Below are 20,614 nucleotides of genomic sequence, written 5' to 3' on the forward strand. Positions count from 1 at the left end.
ATACATAGCTTTTGTTTAGAAGTTAGGCTCCTTCCTGCTTATGGCTAAAGATGTCTGTTTGTCTTGGTCTATGTTATTCTTAATTTAACATAGTAAAGATAAACATAGGGTTAATTAGCAAGTGTGATTTTTGAGATACACAGACCCATTGTTCTTGGGGTTCTTTGAATGCAATTTTCCTGCTTCTTGGCAGGGGGTTGGACTGGATGGCTCATGGGGTCCCTTCCAACTCTGTGATTCTATTATTCAAAGCATTGGTTCTCAACCTGTGGTTCCCAAGATGTTTTGGCCTTAAACCGGGATTTCTGGGAGTTGTAGACCAAAACATCTGGGACCCAGATTGAGAACCACTGTTCTAAAGGAAGAGATCTGCTAATAGCAGGAGATGTTAATTTCTCTCAATATCTTTGACCCTATGACACCTTGATTTGCAGAAAGCAACTGTTATGACTTGACTGGGATATGAATTCAGGCTCACTGAGGTCCTGCTAAAGCATTCCCCTTGATGCATCACATTGGATCTCGGAACATGCTTGACAATTGACTTGACATTTTCCTTAACATATCATTGACCCTATGTTATATTAACTTATACAAGGTTAGCTGTCATGATTGAACTGAGATATGATCCTGGTGTCACTGAGGTCCTGGTACATCATTGCTCTTAGTTCATTACTCTGGCTCCCAAAATATGTTGAATTATGGACATACTGTGCATGTGCTTTTGAACAATCCATGTTGCCAGACTACATTAAGACCAATTTATTTATCAATAATAATAATAATAATAATAATAATAATAATAATAATAATAATAACTTTATTTATACCCCGCCACCATCTCCCCATGGGGACTCAGGGCGGCTCGCAATGTTACAAAAGTAACAGCGCAAATACATTAACAATATACACAGTTTAAAACACAAGAAGATGATAAAACAGAAGTTAAAACAAAGGTTTATAGAACAGTAATAATATCAAACAACCACCAATGCCATTCAGTCAACTTCAAAGGTAGCGAGGGGGGGGGGGGGGACTATAGCAGCAATATAAGATAAAATCATTAGATTAAATACCCTGATGAAAGGAACCTAATAACATTCAGAATATAATTATAATGAGGCTGGTCATCCAATGGCTGTCTCTCCAAAGGCCAGCTCAAACATCTAGGTTTTCAATGGTTTCTTAAAGGATGGTAGGGAGGGCACCAACCTAATCTCCCTAGGGAGGGAGTTCCAGAGCCGAGGGGCCACAGCTGAGAAGGCCCTTTCTCTCGTCCCCACCAAACATAACTGTGAGGAAGGCGGAAGCGAGAGGAGGGCCTCCCCGGAAGATCTCAGAGATCGCATAGGTTCATAGGGGATGATGCGGTCACGAAGATAGGCAGGTCCCGAACCGTTTAGTGTTGTGTTAAACCCAGTACAAATTTAAAACTGCATCCAAGGGCTCACAAACAGCAGGCAGTGTATCCTGTCCCAAATATTGGTGGGGAAACTCTCAAAAATTATCTCATGGGGCAGGACAGTTAAGCTTTTCTTCTGGCAATTATTCCAGTAGTTTCCAAAGTAAGAGAGGAAGAATTTCAGCTCCCTCACAGGATCAATACATTTTAGTTACCATCTAAAATTGCAGAGAGGAGAAGCATTTCCCACATCATTACACTACAAGACATAGAAGATAAAACCAAGATGGCATTTCAATTTTAAATTATCGCTAGGGAGAGAAATGAGTCTGACTGCTCTATTTCCTGAGTTGATTATGATAGTGATGTAACCTGCTCAGATGTTTGCTAGCAGAAATTCCACTATGACTATTCTTTAGTTTAAAAAACAAAACAAAAAAAACCAACATCTGGCATCCTGTTAGTTCAGTGGTCCTCAACCTGTGGGTCCCCAGGTGTTTTGGCCTACAACTCCCTGAAATCCCAGCCAGTTTACCAGCTTTTAGGATTTCTGGGAGTTGAAGGTCAAAACACCTGGGACCCACAGGTTGAGAACCACTGTGTTAGTTGCAATTTCTTAAATTGGACTTAGGACATCATAACTGTTTTGTCTTCTTTATAATCCCATACCTATCATCACTACCTCAACCAGTCCCAAAGCCCACCTGAAATTTGATTGACCAAAAACATTGTAGCCAAGTTGTTAACTGGGACAACTTCCTTGTTACATCAGCTCCACTGGCTGCCAGTCTGTTTCCAGGGACAATTCAAAATTTTGATTTTAGCCTATAAAATCGTATATGGCTTGGGGCAAGGCTATCTGAAGGGCCACATCTTCCTTTTTGAATCCACTAGGGCTCTAAGATCATCTGAAGAGGCATTTTCTCTGTCCCACCACCTTCTCTGGTCTGCTTAGTGGGAAAATAGGAAAGGGCCTTCTTGGTGTCTGCTCCTAGACTTCAGAACTTCCTCTATACAGGATTTTGTACTTTGCCCAGAATGAAAACAGTCATCAAGGTGTTAGATAGATCTGTTATTGATGAGTCCACTGAACATATCAACAATAAAAGATAAAAAGCAAAGTATACAAAACAAATAAACACTAATCATTGTCTTAAAACTCCTCTAATAGTTAACCAAAATAAATTAAAACACAATAAAACTTGATTAAATAATAAGTTTGGTAAAATGGGATTAAATTACAAGGTGAATGCAGGAAGAGTAGAGTGACGAGTATAGAAAACTCAGTCAGAGAATTTAGATAAGTTCACTGTCATAGCAAGGGATCCCATTTTGTGAGATAAAGATATCTCAGGTAGGCAGCCTTTATAATGAATTTGGCTGTGCAGAAGACTAATTGTTGATTCTCCCTCAAAAGAAAATATGACAATTTGGCAATTGGATCCCAGTTGATTATTCTAACTAAAAGCGGATGTAAATATTGGGATCTCACCTTAGCATATGCAAGTCGCTTGTGGTGTGAGAGAATTGGCCATCTGTCAGGACCTTGCCCAGGGGATGCCCAGATGTATTGATGTTTTCACCATCCTTGTGGGAGGCTTCTTTCAAGGGTAGGATAATTGTGTAATATATAAAATAATAATACCTATTCCATATCCTAGTCCCTTAGAACTCTGCTTCTTGAGCTACATGATGTGGGGGTCCCATTCGCAACAGTTGCTTCTTTATTTCCTGGGAAATCACCTGAGTCCAGCAATCAATAGCTCACATTGTTGTAGTAGAGCCTGTGAGTAACGTTACAAACAGTAGTATGGATGCCAGAAGGGGAAAAAGGGTTACTCGGGAGCAGGAATCTGATGATGAGCAGCAGAGAAAGAGGATCCGGGACATACTTACAGTATCTACAGATGAGGAGTCGTTTGAGGGATTCTCTGAGGACGATGGGTCAATGAGTGAAGGAGAAGACGGAGACATCATGGATTGGACTAAGATAAGAGAAGTGCAAGCTATTTGTGAGGCGCCAACAACTGGTGATACCTTTATGGGGTTCTCTGGGGGTGAAGACTGGCAATCAGGGGATCCAACTGAATCTTGGGGGATCTAAGTCTTGAAAGAAGATGGAGGAATTGGAGGGAAAGGCAAGGGAATTCACGTGAAGAGCTGGGAGCGGCTGCGGGGGATAGTGATGGGGCGGTGGTCAGTTCATCTTCTGATGATAGTTTGTAGATAAAAGTGGGTTCAGGGGTGAGAGGGGTCTTTGCAGAAGGCAAGGTGTTGATGTGCGTTCGTGTGCTGGGTGCTGTGTATTGGTAAATATTATTGTAGACTTGCTGCTGCCTGTTTCGTGTTCGACGCTGGATTTGGATCAGCAGTTTGGACCTGGACCGGTTTGGCTAAAGATGCTGCTTCTGCGGACTCTGGAGTGACACTGTTTTGGATTTCTCCCATTTCGACCTTGGACTTTGGCTGACGACACTTTTCTTCCTGCAACGCCTTTTGTTAACCATTTGTGTACTGTGCCTTTTTGTTTTGCCTCAGAGTGCTTTGTTTGACTTGTTGCTCTTTGCATCCAGTTAATCTGGATTATATTTCTGTTTACCTTTTGGACCAGGTCTGGTTTGGTTTTTTGAGTTTTGACCAGTGGAACTGCATTTTAGTTTCTCTGCATCCCTTTTCTTTTGTTTTAATAAACTCTGTTTTGAAGCCACTTTTATGTCTGTGATTCCAACACACATACCAGCATTGTTCCACAGATCACAACTTCGTGTAGCACAACTTTAATTAGAATTATAGGTTAGTAGCATATACCACATTAGACCATCTTTTACAAAACTGCTGTGAGATTCAAAACCATACTGCTCCTGATAACAGAAATAGATCCCAATATATTATTGATACTTGTCACTTTGGGGATTATCAAGGCAATTGAATCCAGATACATTTGCCATGGAGTGCATTCTGATTCTGTTGTCACATGAAGGCAATCTTGGTTCTCATCTTCCCATTAATTCACTGTTATTGACTAACAGAGAGATAAATTACACATTTATTTTCTGCACTTTTTACAGCGTTCCCAAATTGCCACTTTCTCTTCTGCTTCTTCACTTCTGCGACCCCATTCATCATTTTAGTGCTGATTATCTTGCAGCTCTGCTCCTTCTCCTATTTGCTTAACTGCTTTACCAGGGCAGTGTAGCTTTTCCTTTAGCAAACTAATGCACAGTTCTCTAAAAGGAAATTGTGCCTCAAGTCATCACCTATAGAATGCCTAATTCTTATTTCTGTCATATAGTAATGTGAGAAACAAAACCAAAATGAATGTAAGAATCATGTACATCCCTTACTTTCACAAAATAATTTTGTAGCTCAACAGAGAACTATTTCACTTCTTGGCTCATATCCGTCGTTGTTATGGATCCTTAGAGCAACTTCCAGAGGGGCTTTCATTTCCCATTATTGAGAAATATCAAAGCAGTCAACAGCATTAAAAAAGTAACTATCAAAAGGATGATATTCTGGAGCTGGAGGTTAAGGAGTGAATACATCCTTTGTATTTCAATTTTTAAAGTATCAATCTTGACTGATAAGGATTAGTCTCCAGACCCCAGACTGATAAAATTGTTCATAGTTTCACAATACATATACTCACATGTTTTGTTGTTCAAATAATGAGTGACAAGAATTGCCTGTCTGCAGGGCCGTAGCCAGAAAATTTTTTCGGGGGGGGGGGGGGGTTAACCCCTTGCACACACACACACCCCGCTACAAACCTGTCAATATCTGCTTGAGATAGTGCCTGGAGGGACTCTTAATGTTTTGTGTCTCATAGACTTAGCATGGGGATTTGGTTAACCAGTTAAAATTCATGAGTAAACCAGGTTTTTTTATATAACCTGAAAAATTTCGGTGGGGGGGGGGGGTTGAACCCCTAAAACCACCCCCTCGCTACAGGCCTGCCTGTCTGAATCACAATAAGGCTCTCATGGGGCCTGCCTACATCTGGAAAAATGCTATTCACCTTGAATTTTTTGATTCCACATAGACCCTGTGTTTGCCCCCTCATGGTGAATTCATCTTAAGCAGCTACATGAATTGCCTAGGCAAACTCCCCTCCATTTGATGTTGTTTGCAAAAAAACTTCCTCTTATTAGCACAATTGGTGGTCCACCAACCTGTACATAATGCAGATATAGCTGCTCACCTCCTCCTGGCAAGAACACAAACATACCACAACTATTGCAGGTAACTACATGAATTCCCTAAGCATTCATTTTGAGCAGTTTTAAGTAAGGAATGGAACAGAGCTCAAGCTATCCTGCTAAACATATGAAACACCCCTAATAGCCTCACCTTTTGCCTCACTCCTGTATTTTGACAGAATCTTCAGGGTTTGCCTGATCATTCCACAACTAAGAAGCCGATCTGAAATGGTAATCATGAATCCAGGGAAGTCATGATCCAGGGAAGTCATGCTACCCTTCTATTCTGCCTTGGTCAGATCACACCTGGAATACTGTGTCCAATTCTGGGCACCGCAATTGAAGGGAGATGCTGACAAGCTGGAAGGTGTCCAGAGAAGGATGACTAAAATGATCAAGGGTCTGGAGAATAAGCTGTATGAGGAGTGGCTTAAAGAGTTGAGCATGTTCAGCCTGCACAAGAGAAGGTTGAGAGGAGACATGATAGCCATGTATAAATATGTGAGGGGAAGTCATAGGGAGGAGGGAGCAAGCTTGTTTTCTGCTGCCATGGAGGCTAGTAAGCGGAACAATGGCTTCAAACTACAGGAAAAGAGATTCCTCCCGAACATTAGGAAGAACTTCCTCACAGTGCCTTCCAATGGTGACAGGCAACCTGAATGTAAAGAGAAATGGCCACCTTGGCTTCACACCAACTGAAACTTACGAGGTGTATTGAACTGTAACAAAAACTTATAGGTGAGTACTTTTGAGTCTTAATTTTTTTTGTGTGGTCACCCCTCTTGTTTCTTAATAATGCCTCAAATCTTACAAAATAGATATGACAAATGAATTACAAAGGAAGTTTTGCACAGTCCTATTGTATATTATATATTACAGTGGGCCCTTGTTATTCACTGGGATTTGAGTGCAAAATCCCCCATGGATATCAAATCTTGTGAATGCTTAAGTTCCATTATTTACAACAGCATAATAAAATTTGTGTTTTATATAAAATGGCAAAACTAAGGTTTTAGCTCTGGAAATGTTTTTTGGGGGATATTTTTAAGTGGAGGATAGTTGACTTTGTGGATGACCAAACCATGAAGGCCTGCTGCATTGTATGACACATAGATAAATACTATAGATAGACAGACAGATAATAATAATAATAATAATAATAATAATAATAATAATAATAATAATAATTTTATTCTTGTACCCCGCCTCTATCTCCCCGCAGGGACTCAGGGCGACTTACAAATGCAAAAGAGTATACATACAAAAACTTCAAACACCGAAAACGCACAAATGAAAAATTAAGACATATGATTAAAATCAAACCATTAATAAGACAAAGTTAAAATACATCAATAAAAACATAAGGATGGGCTGATCAAAGTGCACTAGTGAGACTTGTAAACATAGAGGAAGTTAAAGGTGCTATAAGAACATTGGGAGAGAACCCAAATGCGAGTTGAACCCTGAGGCTATATAAAGAAATTACCCATGTGGATGCAACCGATCAAGGATAAACATTTGTGCAAGAATTTAGCATTCAGGAGGGTGGTACTTATTCAAAAGCCTGTGTAAACAACCAGGTTTTCAGGCTTTTCCTAAACCCTTCCAAAGTGGCAGCTAGCCGAATTTCCCTTGGGAGTGCCTTCCAAAGCCGGGGGGCCACCACGGAGAATGCCCTCTCCCTCGTCCCCACCAACCGCGCTTGTGACGGCGGCGGAAGTGAGAGGAGGGCCTCCCCTGACGAAAGAAGAGATCGTGTGGGTTCATAGGGGGATAAGCGGTCACAAAGGTAGGTGGGTCCCAAACCATTCAGGGCTTTGTAGGTCATCACCTGCACCTTGAATTGGGTCCGGAAAATAAACGGCAACCAGTGGAGCTCCTTAAACAGGGGGGTAGACTGCTCCCTGTAATTTGCTCCAGTTAGAAGCCTGGCTGCCGATCGCTGGACTAACTGAAGTTTCCGGGCCGTCTTCAAAGGCAGCCCCACATAGAGTGCATTACAATAATCCAACCTCGAGGTAACTAAAGCATGGACCACCGTAGCCAGATCAGACTTCACAAGGTAAGGTCGCAGCTGGCGCACAAGTTTTAATTGTGCAAAAGCCCTCCCGGCCACCGCCGACACCTGAGCATCAAGTGTCAGTGTTGAGTCTAGGAGGACCCCCAAGCTGCGGACCTGCGCCTTCAGGGGGAGTGCGACCCCGTCAAGCACGGGTTGCCACCCAATACAGATAGACAGACAGTCAGATTTTGTTGTGCTGGAAAATTCTCCTAGGAATAATGCAACACTTTGAGGAGGTTAGTCACCATGACTATCGAAAATATCTTGGGGGGGGGGGGGGAAGGCAAAATAAAGATATAAGGCTATTGTTGGTGCTACCACAAAGCTTTCAGCAACTCTCTTGTCATCCTTAAAACTTGTCAAGATGCCCTGCCCATAATTTGTCACCTGTACATAGAGCAAGACATTTGGGACATTCATATTCATTTAACCTTATATGTGCAGTATTACTGCCAATCTAAAAATATTGGAATGGCATATTTTAAATGAAATAAAATTCCAGTTTCTGAGATGTCTCTATTTTTCCTTTTATTGTGGGTCAAGGCATGCATTGGTTGAAGTAGCGGTTATCGATAAGGATTAGTGAACCATGCTGAAAAAAAACATGTTTTCATATTATTTCCTATTTCACTTGCTAATTTCAATTCCATTCCAGTCTGATTGCACACTTTTTTGCTCAATAGTATCAATTGGTTGATATAATTAAAAGTTCTCAGTGCTATTTGATATTATGTAAACCTCCCATCACGAAGTCACTACAATCACATATTTAATGAGAAGTTCTCCTTTTAAAGATGAAGGATCATAAGCATGGACATGATATTTTTCAAGAAGATAGTCATGCTAATCTGTATTACCATAAAAAGAAAAAAGAAAAAATGAAATAGGAAAAGGAAATGAACAGCACCTCTGAGACTAGCTGATTTATTTTAGCATGAGCTTTCATGGGTAACAAATCACTTCTCCAGATATATCAAAATGAATGCATTAAACAGATGAGTTGGATTAATATCTAAGAAAACACGTTAGTATAAATAATTTTGTCTCAAAGACATTATTAGATTTTCCTGTATCTCTTCCCCTAGCTCTTGTGGACAGGGAGACAATGGTAATTTTAAACAGAAATGTACAAGAGGACAAAATACTGGATTTTCTTTAGATGTCAAGACTTTAAAAACCTATATAGAAAGAACACTGATTAAAGCTCAAAATTCTCAGATCACTAACTGAGAACTGAAGTTCTAAGTAAGATTCCAGAAAAGTCTTTTGACTACAGCAATAAATAATAGCTTTTGAGCACTGTAGTTTGAGTTCTGCCTGATTTCCAGTGGTTCAATTCTTCAGTAGATTGGGCTATAAATTATGCTTCAAATACTATAATCAGCCACACAATAGGTGTTGTTATGCTGCCAACAAAGTGAGAATAATTTATGGTCTTTTCCCTTGGCTGATGCACAAGTAGCGGCTGCTGGTTTCCATGTCATAGTGAATCTAGATTTTAGATTAAAATTTAAAGGAGCTAGCCAAAGTGCTGAATCTATTTTGAGAATAAGACTCAGAACCTGATTAGTTCCTTCAAGTCCACACTAAAATAAAAAAATGGATTCCCTTCCCACCCAACCAACATAAAAGTCACCAACCTCATTGAGTTTATTTTCAAATTTTAAATATATGGGATTTTTTTGCTATTATTCCCAATTATGGGGGATCTTTTTTTAAAAAATGTACTAATCCCTTTTAAAGTTAATGGGGGGTCCCATGTGTCCTTGGGAATGCCCAGTTCCTATCTCTGCCCTAGAGAAAGACTGTGCCTTGCTTATAGCTTGTCACTGTGTGTTACAAGATTCTGACCTTTATTTTGGCTTGCAAGGTTTACAACACAGGACAAGGGTGAGCAATATATGGCCCACTGATTAAATAAGCCTTTGCCCTTTTCTGCAGGACCTCATGATAAAGCAAAACTATCAGGTGTTATGCATAAATCAAGACATGAAACTTTCTTTTAAAGGAGTCCGATGCTCCCCAAAGCCTCTCCAAAGGCTCAAAATGTGTGTTTACTTCATGCCATTTTTAAGGTGAAGAATGGCCAATTCTCTCACACCAGAAGTGACTTGCAATTTCTCAAGTTGCTCCTGACACAAAAAATTGATTTACTCAAAAGTATGTGTGAGAGAAAGTTCTCTCTGTGTTGAGTAATATGAGAGATAACAGTGTTTCTCACAAGCAGAGTAATTAGAACTTGAAGCAGAAGGTGAGCAACAACCTGTCCCACTCCACTACTCCACACACACAGAGTCTAGCAGAGAAAATAACGCAGGCTTAGTGTTTTTAGTAAAAAGATGTAAAGTAGTTCAGCTACAGTTCCTAAACATTTCATGGTAATGTGTTCAGAGGAGAAAAGGCGGACTGCAAAGCAGAAAACAGAGGAGGAAAAAATTCAAACAAACGGCAGGAAGTGAGAGTATGGCTGAACAACAACAACAAAATGACATAGAATCAAACAATTGGAAGAGACCACAAAGGCTATCCAGTCCAATCCCCTGCTGTGCAAGAAATGAATCCATGCCATGCCTAAGCGATTAGAGAGACGCAAATTAGCAACAGCTGAAAACAGGTATGCTAAGGTTGTTACTTTGAATAATCTGTGTCCTTGCAGAACAATTGTCAGTAATAGGAACTGTCCTTACAAAACTCCTGAGAAAATGCAAACACTCTATGACAGTGGTTCTCAACCTGGGGTCCCCAGATGCTTTTGGCCTACAACTCCCAGACATCCCAGCTAGTTTACCAGCTGTTGGGATTTCTGGGAGTTTAAGGCCAAAACATCTGGGGACCCATAGGTTGAGAACCACTGCCCTAGTATATCGTTGACCCAAATTACAGATATATTTTGCCACCCTGTTAACTATGAGTATGAATTGGGATTTATTGCAACCTCATGAATTTGACAGGATTTTCTTAGGCAAGGGATATTCTGAGATGTTTTTGCCAAGTCATTGCTATGAAATATAGCCTATAACACTTGGTAATTGCTGGTGATCCCTCATTCAAGTACTAAGTAGAGCTGACTGCTTAGCTTCCAAAATCAGATAGAATCTGGTGACTAGAGAGAAGAAAAGTGGAAAAAAGCAGAATGGAAAAGGCTATGAATTCAACAGGAGACTCCCAACACCATAATATTTGAGAAATACTGTAATTTGCTTCTAATTAAAGAAAGAAAAAGACTTAAAATCAGATTTTAGTATTTTTTTTCAAAAAATTAAAAGCAGAAAACCATCTATACAAGTCAATCTTTGCATGCCCATCAGAAGAGATGATACTAAATGTTTTAGAAGACTAGGATGTGGAGCAACGGCTTCAAACTGCAGGAAAGGAGATTCCATCTGAACATTAGGAAGAACTTCCTAACTATGAGAGCTGTTCAGCAGTTGAACTCTCTGCCCCGGATTATGGTGGAGGCTCCTTTTTGGAGGCTTTTAAGCAGAGGCTGGATGGCCATCTCTCTTTGAATGCAATTCCCTACTTCTTGGCAGGGGGATGGACTGGATGGCCCATGAGGTCTCTTCCAACTCCATGATTCTATGATGGTATGAAACACTGAAAACTGTTCGCACCTAGAACTCTGACATTTGCTATGTTGATACTCCCTAGGTAACCTTCCCCCCCCCCCCCAATGATTAAGTCCTATTTCTAGACCGAGGTTTTTAAATTAGTCCAACACTACAAAGTAGGACTGATGGAAATTTTCATTTTGGGAAAGCAGAATTCTTAATAGGACAATGTTTGCCCCCACTTCACCCCCAATAGCTATATAGTAGACTTTTTGAATCAGTTATTGAATGGCCAATTAGTACTTATGTAAATGCCATTGATTCCATTATTCTTCTCCAGCTAGAAGTAAAACAGAATTCAGGTCATAGAATATATATTTTAACACTTGTTTAAACATATTTGCTTCCAAGCTTGTTAGACACTTCAGCAAGAGGTATAATTGTGCTGTGCTATTGGGGTTCTCAAAGTCATAGAAAGGGCTCACAGTAAGTCTGAAAATCTCTGGGGTTAACAATTATTGCAAACCATTCACATGGAGATAGATTTATGCCAAAGTCCAGAACAGAGAAGCACTGCAAGTACACTTTTTCTATTGTGCTAATAATTTTGGCTGTATTTGTGTGGAGAATGAAGAGATTGGCAAGGATCCATTTTTTATTGCTGGGAAAAGAAAGACCTGGCAGGTGGCTGCCAAAGGAAAGGTCTGACTGTAAGAAACCCAGAGCACAATACAAAACATCAGTGGTATTTTCCTTTTGTTCTCAAAGCTGAAAAGTGTGTTGCCTTTCCAAACAGGCAGGACAAAAGAGCAGAGTGTTATGGCTTATAAAAAATAATTCCCTGCAGACCAAAATAATGCAATTCCAAACAGCATCCTTTGGTTAAAGTGTGCCCAAAGTAGGCATTTTTTCATGAAATGTGCTCAAGTGAAAATGAAAAAAGAAGAAGCAGGTAAGTAATTGCTGCAATTGGTTGCCTTTCTTCAGAGAAATGGAGGCCAGTCAGATATGAGAAAAACAGGAATAGAGTTTTAATTGGAAAAGCATTCGGTATTAGAAAAATTTAGGACGACATGCTCCATGACATCTACTCTTACCCACCTCATAAAATGGCATTTGGATGTCAAATAAAGACTATTCTGGTCTTGTCTGACTCTGACCTTGCCAACTACATAATTTTTGTTCCTTGCTTCCCTTTGTTTGTTAGTATCTGTTTTTAAATTTTCAATTGTTTTTAAATTGTATGGTTGATCTTAATCTTGATAATCCTTGTATTCTATAAAAAGGTTTTAATAGGGATGAAATAAAGATTTTAAACAGAGAAACATAAACTCTTAGCTAGATTCTTATCATCTGGTTAAACTGTGCGGCTGAACGTGTCCTTACTTCATGTAAAGACCTTCTTCTCTCTCAAGATCTGAATTAGGGCAGAAGGAGTATTTTTAATTTTTTTAAGTAATAAAAATACCTTTTCCCCATGCACTGTTTTTCTGCTGAAAATAACTTCCCACATACTACCTTTGATCTGGTTGCTCTTAGTAGGGAACCTTTTCACACTCAAGAATTACAATGCTATGATTTCACTTAAACTGTCACTTAATCTGAATCCAAAATGCTGCTTCCCAAATGGTAAATCCCAAAACTCCATAGGATTTTGCCATATAGTTAAAAGGGAGCCATAGTACAAGCTGAGTGTTCCTCATCCAAAATGTTTGGAGCCAAAAGTGTTCTGTAGTTAGGATTTCCCCCCAGATTTTGAAATATTTGAGATTTTTGGAGAGGAGGCCCAAGTTTAAACATGAAATTTATTTATGTTTCACATATACCTTTCACATATAGCCTGAGTGTAACTGTATTCACAATACTTTTAAGAATGTTGTTCATGAAACAAATCATTGATCCATCACAAAACAAATACATCACTATATCAGTCACTCAGGTGAACATTTTTTGAGTATTTTGGATTCTGGATAAAGGATACTCAAGCAATACTAACATTGTATAGTGTAAAAGAACCTTGGTATAATGTTGAAAAGTGACATTAGCCTTCCCTACTCTTGCACTGTGATCTTATTTTAGAGAAGATTCCCAACATTTGCTGTCAGATATAAGAAAGAGTAGATAGATACCAATTCACATAATTCAGAAATGTACTTAGTTTCCTGTGTAATTTGACCTACAGATATCAGATGTGACAGAGATGGAAGAGGAGTTGGCCTTTTCTTTTGTTGCATTGCCAAAGATTCCACTGCAAAGATCCCAGGGTGCTTCATTTCTTTTGGCTTGCACCTGTTTATCAGTGGCAGCCTTACACTGTTCAAGAGGATTGATGTCAGTGGCAAAGTCTTCAATGCATCTTATCTAGACACGTAAGATTTGGAAGGTCATCACTGTTGAGAAGTTCAGTGAAGGAGAAATGGGCACAAATTGCCTCCTATTCTCCTACAGTTAGTGCTAATTTCCCCAAGCAATTTTAAAAGAAAAGATAAAAATGCAGCTTAAATTGGAATATTTATGAATATGTGAGTGCATATGAGGCTTCTGCAAACATTTTGAAAAATTAATGTGTCAAGATGAATTTTAATGACAAATGTGTTTTTGTCCTGAAATGTCCTGCTTAGAGAAAAAATTACAATTTTTTTTGCAAATGTCTTGTTATACCACCAGATGTGTTCCTGTTGTGCAGGATAGAATTTCCCAAAAGCCTCTATGCTAGTGGTAAAACAATATTCTAGAGGGAAAAAATTAAAATATGGCTGGGCAAGTGTGGTGGGGATTGTGTGGGGCTTAATATAAATCTCTTGTTTGCTTGGACTTTTTCCTTTCAAAGAACAACAGTGTTGTACCTGTAAATGAGGTGGCAAGAGTTGAAACACTCACACTGGAGTCAATGGGCAGGTGTGATTATCTGGTTAAGACATATTGGTGAATTGTATCCTCAGACTCCGAAAGCTGATTTGTGGGTGACTTCTGCTCCTCCACATTGTGAACTGAAACTCCCACCTAATTCATGCAGATAATATAGAGGGAAGAAGAATTTCTTTGCCTAATAGCTCCAAGAAAAACTATAATCCATGCCAGTGAATTAATGTACCAACTTTACTGAAAGAAATGCCTTTCTATGCCACACTCTAACAGACCAGAATCTGAGCAGAAAGGAAGCCTTGAGTTCCATTTTCAGTATATATTCTAATATAGAAAGTGCCAGGTCACATTATGTTGCATGTGTGCCAGGGTGACTTTCCATCCAAATAACATTCCTGACCAAGTGCTTATGTTATCTTCCCAGGATGGACATTAAAAGTGATCTTTCAGGATCCTTGTTTTTGAAAGGCCTCTAACCTTTATACACCAGGGAGAAAAGGCATGTAAAGTATAAGTCTGAATGTCAGGATGTTTGTCTGGAGGAAGGAACTGGAAACCAAAGTAAACAGTTCTAAAGAAATGCAAGTATTTTTCTAGGTTAGACCATTGAAAAAAATATTAGCATCTTCTTCCTTTTCAGAAGTCATAGTTTGTCTACTTTATAGGCCTCATACCTACCAATGGAAATCTCCACTAGGACATCCAACTTCACTGTTGCAGAACTGTGGTGTCAAAGTATACAACACTGGTCAGCCAGGGAGAAGGAGATCAGATCTCAGTGTTGGACACCTCTGCACTCAGTCCTCAATTCACAATGTTTAATAAGCCCAGATCAAACAATGTTTTCCTTTATCTTGTCTTAGAGGAAGAAATCATATACAACATAACAATTCCTTGCTCCACCATGTCATCTCCCAAATGTATGATTAAGAAAACAAACCCAAATTGCATGGAAACTCCAAACTTTGTGAATTTCCATTGGTAAATATGAGGCCTATAAGGTAGACTAGCTATAACTTCTGAAAAGGAAGAAGACAGTCACTCAGTATGCCACTTCATTAATGGATACTTCTGGTCCTACATGGATTACACATCCTTTCTCACAAGATGCCAATCCTTTACTTACATAGCAGGTTCACTGTGCATGGCATTTCACAAGTTAAAGAACAACATAACAGATCCCTGCCCTTAGGCTTACAATATAATTAAGACATGACACAAAAGGAAAAGGTGGACATGGTGGAAGGGGATTAAAATAAGCAGATAATGTGTATTTTCCTCTCCTTCTGATGCTAGGAAGGGCAGTGGCAATGAGGATCTAAGTTTTCTGCGTCTAGGCATAGTTCATCTGCTTATGGGTCTAGGCATAGTGAGACTGTACCTATCTCTTCTGTCCTGTCTTCACAGCTAGGGAAGTGGCAGTTGGGATGGAGACAGTGCTTTTCATCTGTTTCTGATGGTCAAATAGATCAGATGAGAAAGGGAAAATGGATCAAAACTGATAGCAATTGCTCCAAATTACTAAATGTGATTGGTAAATACTCCTAGAGTGATTAGACTCACCCCCATTAAGTCAATCTAGTGAAAGATGGACTATTACTACACTGGGTTAGCATAAACTCATATAATGCAGTTGAATGCAATTCAAACAGCATTTAAGAAGGAACAGCATTACATGGGTCTACACTGAGCATACAATGCTGTTCAAGTTGCATTATTTGCCAATGTAGATTCAGCCTAGGACAAGGCTTAAGGGATGGAAGAATAGCTAGAATCTAGCTTCTAAATGGAAATATGTACTTTCAATCTGCCAGTGGGCATCTCTGTTTCAACTTCTACTCTATACTCATTTACCATCCCATTGTTTCTACAAGTATGGCCCTGCAACATTCCCAGAAAAAACATTGTGTCCTAACCCTGTGCCATACAGATCACTAATATAGCCTGCAGCAACAACAGCAAATCTAGGGAGCCAGATACATCTCTGTCAGACTGTGAACTTCAGCCCACTTAGGCTCCTTCGTGAACCTTCCACTGTGCGAGAAAGTAATATAATAGGTGCCCCAAGTAACGTATGAGAATGCAGTCAGGAAGAAAACTGCTAATGTTTTGCAGCCATGCAACTATGCCATGTTTAAGGGGCTATGAAGACTGGCAGTCCTTTTTCTCGGCATTATTAATGGATCACTCCACTATTGAACTTGTATAGTAAAAGTTATGATTAGTGGATGTACGGTAATTCTTTTTCCCCCCTGCAATGCCTGTATGTAACCTTCTCTTCTATTGTTTGTATTCTGAACAAATGCACAGGGTGATTCCTTCAGCTCTGTCAAGACACTAAGCACTAAAAGTCCTGATATATTTGGGCTTTTTCCTTTCCTTCTTAAATGACCATTTAAGAATTGCTGCTTGAATGTGCTCTTTCACCTTTCCTCCAAATCTTTATTTCCTTTCATAATGTCTATTTTAGAATGTAAGTTCCAGAGCACACATTGTTTTTATTTATTCTTTTATTGCAAGCTTGATGAACAAGGTTCATTTCTTTTCCATGTAGATAAGAAAAACTATTTGAAATGGGAAAGCATAAGGAAGGATGAAATACACAGCATGAAAAGAAGCAGTATTGCTGGTCCTATTGCTGGTTCATCCTCCTTTTAGACTCTTTCTTCTTTCCATTCTACCTTTCTGCTCTTTTCTTTTTCTTTTTAATTCAAACCATAGGTGACTAAATGGGTTAAAATGGGTGTTTTGACTTTGCTCAGCCAGTGGTTTAGGACAACAATATAACTACTTTGTGCAGGTTTCTTTTCAACATGCATATTGCTTGCTAGAACAGAATGCGAATGAGCTTTCTGGTGAAATGTGATTTTCCTGACTAATTTTCTTGGATTACAGTCATCTGTCTATAAAGTTAATAAAATTGAATAAGGTGTGTAGGAACTTTCCCTGGAAGAACTGGGAAGCTGAAAAATGCTGCTTAAAACTATGCAGCATTTCATTTAAAATAATATTGCAATTTTTGTCCTTCTCAGCTTTTATGCTTGGCTGGAGTTCAGCATCCCTCTGTGTAAAACTCTACTTCTGTGCATGATGTTCTAGTTGAAACTAACATCACTGCTTCTTAGGCCAGTACTTAGAGATGCTTGTTTTTCAGTGCTATCCATCTCATTTGAGACTTGTGAAAGGATGCACAAACATATTGCTAACAAAATGTATTACACAGATCTGGCACAGTGACTGGGACTTGCGGCATGAGGGAATCCAGGATGACCAGTGGATTGTGAACTGTGAAGAGCATCAACATCCATATTAAAACTCTGGAGAATTTTGAGTGATGAAAAATTCATCCCAGATGAGGGAGGCAGCATATACTAAACCATTGACTGGAACTAAAGTTTCTTCAACTCAGTTATAGGAAGCTCCCTCGAATCCATTAAGAAGAGAACAAGAGCAATAACAGAGGTAAACCTTTTTCTTACACTAGTGTAAGTATAGTCAGTACTCCATATCCATGGATTCTGTAGCCACAGATTCAACCATCCATGGCTTGAAAACATTTTTTAAAAATTCCAAAAAGCAAACCTTATATAAGGGACACCATTTTCTATCACATTTTATAGAATGAGACTTGAAAATCCATAGATTTTGGTATATCTTTATGTGTGTTTATGTATGTCCTGGAACTAAACCCCAGCAGATACCACTGTATTTTCATTAATGATTCATGAAGTATCAAATACCTATTTGCACAACAGCTTTATCTAGCTATGCACTGTCATTCACATGGCACTGTGCACAACTCTGCCACCAACTTGCACAACCACTGATTGGCCAGTTCTATGTTGAGAGAGACTGTCCTACTGCCCATCCCCCAACATCCTCACTCCCAGACTTCCTAATAAGAACCCAAGTGGAGCATACAAATCAGTAGCATTAAACAGTGTCTTCGCCTTTGTTTTAGGTTTTAAATAAGGAATGGACTAAGTTAAGTCTCATCAACCCAAGCCATCATAATCATATGGGCTTATAGGAATTGCTGTCCAAAATTAACTGGAGAACCATAGTTGTCCCTTTTCATCTTAAACAAGTTTTAGAGAGTGTTCTGAGGAATATAATTTTCGTTTATAATTTTCTCTCCTCATACTCTGGCCCAGTTCGCCCTCGTTTAATTCTTGTCCAGTTTTTAATAGTGTCATATTATGTTACTGTCTTAGTATTTTTACATCCTGGTGACACATGTCATGTATGTATTTTACTTTGTTTTATTGTAATTGCCTGGGCTTGGCCCCATGTTAGCCACCCCAAGTCTCTTCGGGGAGATGGAGGTGGGGTACAATAATAAAGTTGTTGTTGTTGTTGTTGTTGTTGTTGTTGTTGTTGTTGTTGTTGTTATTTACAATTATAGCCAAGATTTATTCATTAATTTATTTTTAAGTGTGACAGGCAGCATGATATAACAATTATTCTGCATCAAGATAGCAAAACTGGCTACATCACACACAACTATTCCTCTTAACAAGAAGTAGAACTGTTATTACTTCAGAAGTCTTTCGGAGTTTAGTGCAAAATAAAAGAAAGCTCTAATTTCCCAATATTTTTAAAAATAACTTCCCTGGAACCTGTTGAGAATATTTCTTCTCCTGAATGTTTTGATGGTAGTATTCAACAGAAGCCATTCTCTCAGTCCCGCTACCTTCCCAGGCATATTTGGTGGGAGATATTCACAGGCTTTGGAACCCTCTAGCCCCACCCCGTAGGCATTGCTGTTTTTGCATTAACATGTCAAAACATTTCTGTTTCAACATGGTTTTAAACACTGATTGCAAGGCATGATGGTTTAATGATGCCTTGCTGACTTTTTAATTTCATCTTTTAATGGATGTGTTTCAAAGGTTTTCATACTATGGATTGCTGAACTATATTCTGACAGTGTATGCTTCTTGGTGAATGCTTTTAACAACATTTGGTTTTATTTTTGTAAGCAGCTTTGAATGACATTCTTGAGGAAAAGTCAGGATATGAATGAATTAACAACAGCAATTCTCCCACCCAATAATTTGCAAGAACATTTGTTAATCACTGCACATATTCTATATCCACTACTTACTTATGCCTGCATAATTAAATAACATCTCCTGGCCTGATCCCTCCAATCTACCTTAAAAGCTAGCTGCTGGATTGATTGGGGCACATGGAGTTCTACCTTCTTCCCCCAGTGAACGAGTCTGTGACAAGAACTTGTAATAGGAATTCTGCTTCTGATTGTCACAGGCGCACTTCATTCACTGGCAACCGAGAGGCAGAAATGTCATCTTCCTTGTGTCCTGATAGGAAGCTGATTGGACATTCTTTACCCAATATGACTGATAGCTTTTTTAGTGGTTTTGCAAATTAATATATTTTTATTTTCAATTTACAGATTGATGGCTTTTAAGGTCGCCATTTACATAGTTTCATAGTATGACTTTATCACATGTGGTGAGCAAATCTTTGGTGACAATTCCTATTGTATGATGACATGTACATCCCACTACCAGTCTGCCCCTTCCCCATGATTCCTCTGTTCCTAACTATTAATGGGTAAACCCCATCAATAGCTCTCAATTTAATAATGCTCTCATCTCCTACCCTTCTACCTCTGTGCTGCCATGTTAGAAGTAAAGTGATGCCAGGGGTCAGAATGCTCCTCCTCTTCCTCCTCCTCTTCACTATTTCAAAACTGCTTGTTTCCCTTTTGTTTTATACTAGCTTGGGTATCCAGCAATGCCCGGGTTATTTGAAAAGGGCCTGGTTTGGTTTTGGGTGTTACGTCATATGTTACACTATGTCTTAGAAAATAACTCAGTCTTTGTTTTCATTTTTTATGAATCGCTCCCATTAGGAAATGCATAAGGATGTAGGTAAACTACAAATGTTGTGTCAGTCCTCCCCAAACTCCACCAATATTCACAGTTGGACATGTTGTGTCTGTATGCCAGGTTTGGTCCAGATCTGTCATCTGCTGGGTTCAGTGTTCTTTGAATACGAGTGAGCTATAAATCTCTGATGCCAAGGTCAATCACCCCAAAGTCCACCAGTATGAAAAGTTGGCAGAATTGGGACTGTATGCCAAGTTTGGTCCAGATCCATCATTGGTGGAGTTCAGAGGGCTCACGGAACACAGGTGAACTCTAACTCCCAGAGTTAAGGCCAATCACCCCCAAAGTCCACCAGTAGTCACAGTTGGCCATGTTGGGTCTGTGTGCCAAATCCATCATCTTCTGGGTTCAGTGTTCTCTGGATAAGGGTGAACTACAACTCCCAGATTTTCAGGGCAATCACCTCCAAACCCTGCTAATGTGCAAATTTGGACATGTTGGGTCTGTGTGCCAAGTTAGTTCCAGGTCCATTGTTGGTGGGGTTCAGAGCATTCTTCGATTGCAGGTGGACTATACATCCCAGTCCCTGCAACTCCTATAAATCATGGTGAATTCTCTTTAGTATGTATCCATCTGAACATTAGGAAGTACTTCCTCACTGTGAGAGCTGTTCAGCA

The sequence above is a fragment of the Anolis carolinensis genome, chromosome 2 (assembly GCF_035594765.1).
Source record: "Anolis carolinensis isolate JA03-04 chromosome 2, rAnoCar3.1.pri, whole genome shotgun sequence".
Taxonomy (NCBI): Eukaryota; Metazoa; Chordata; class Lepidosauria; order Squamata; family Dactyloidae; genus Anolis; species Anolis carolinensis.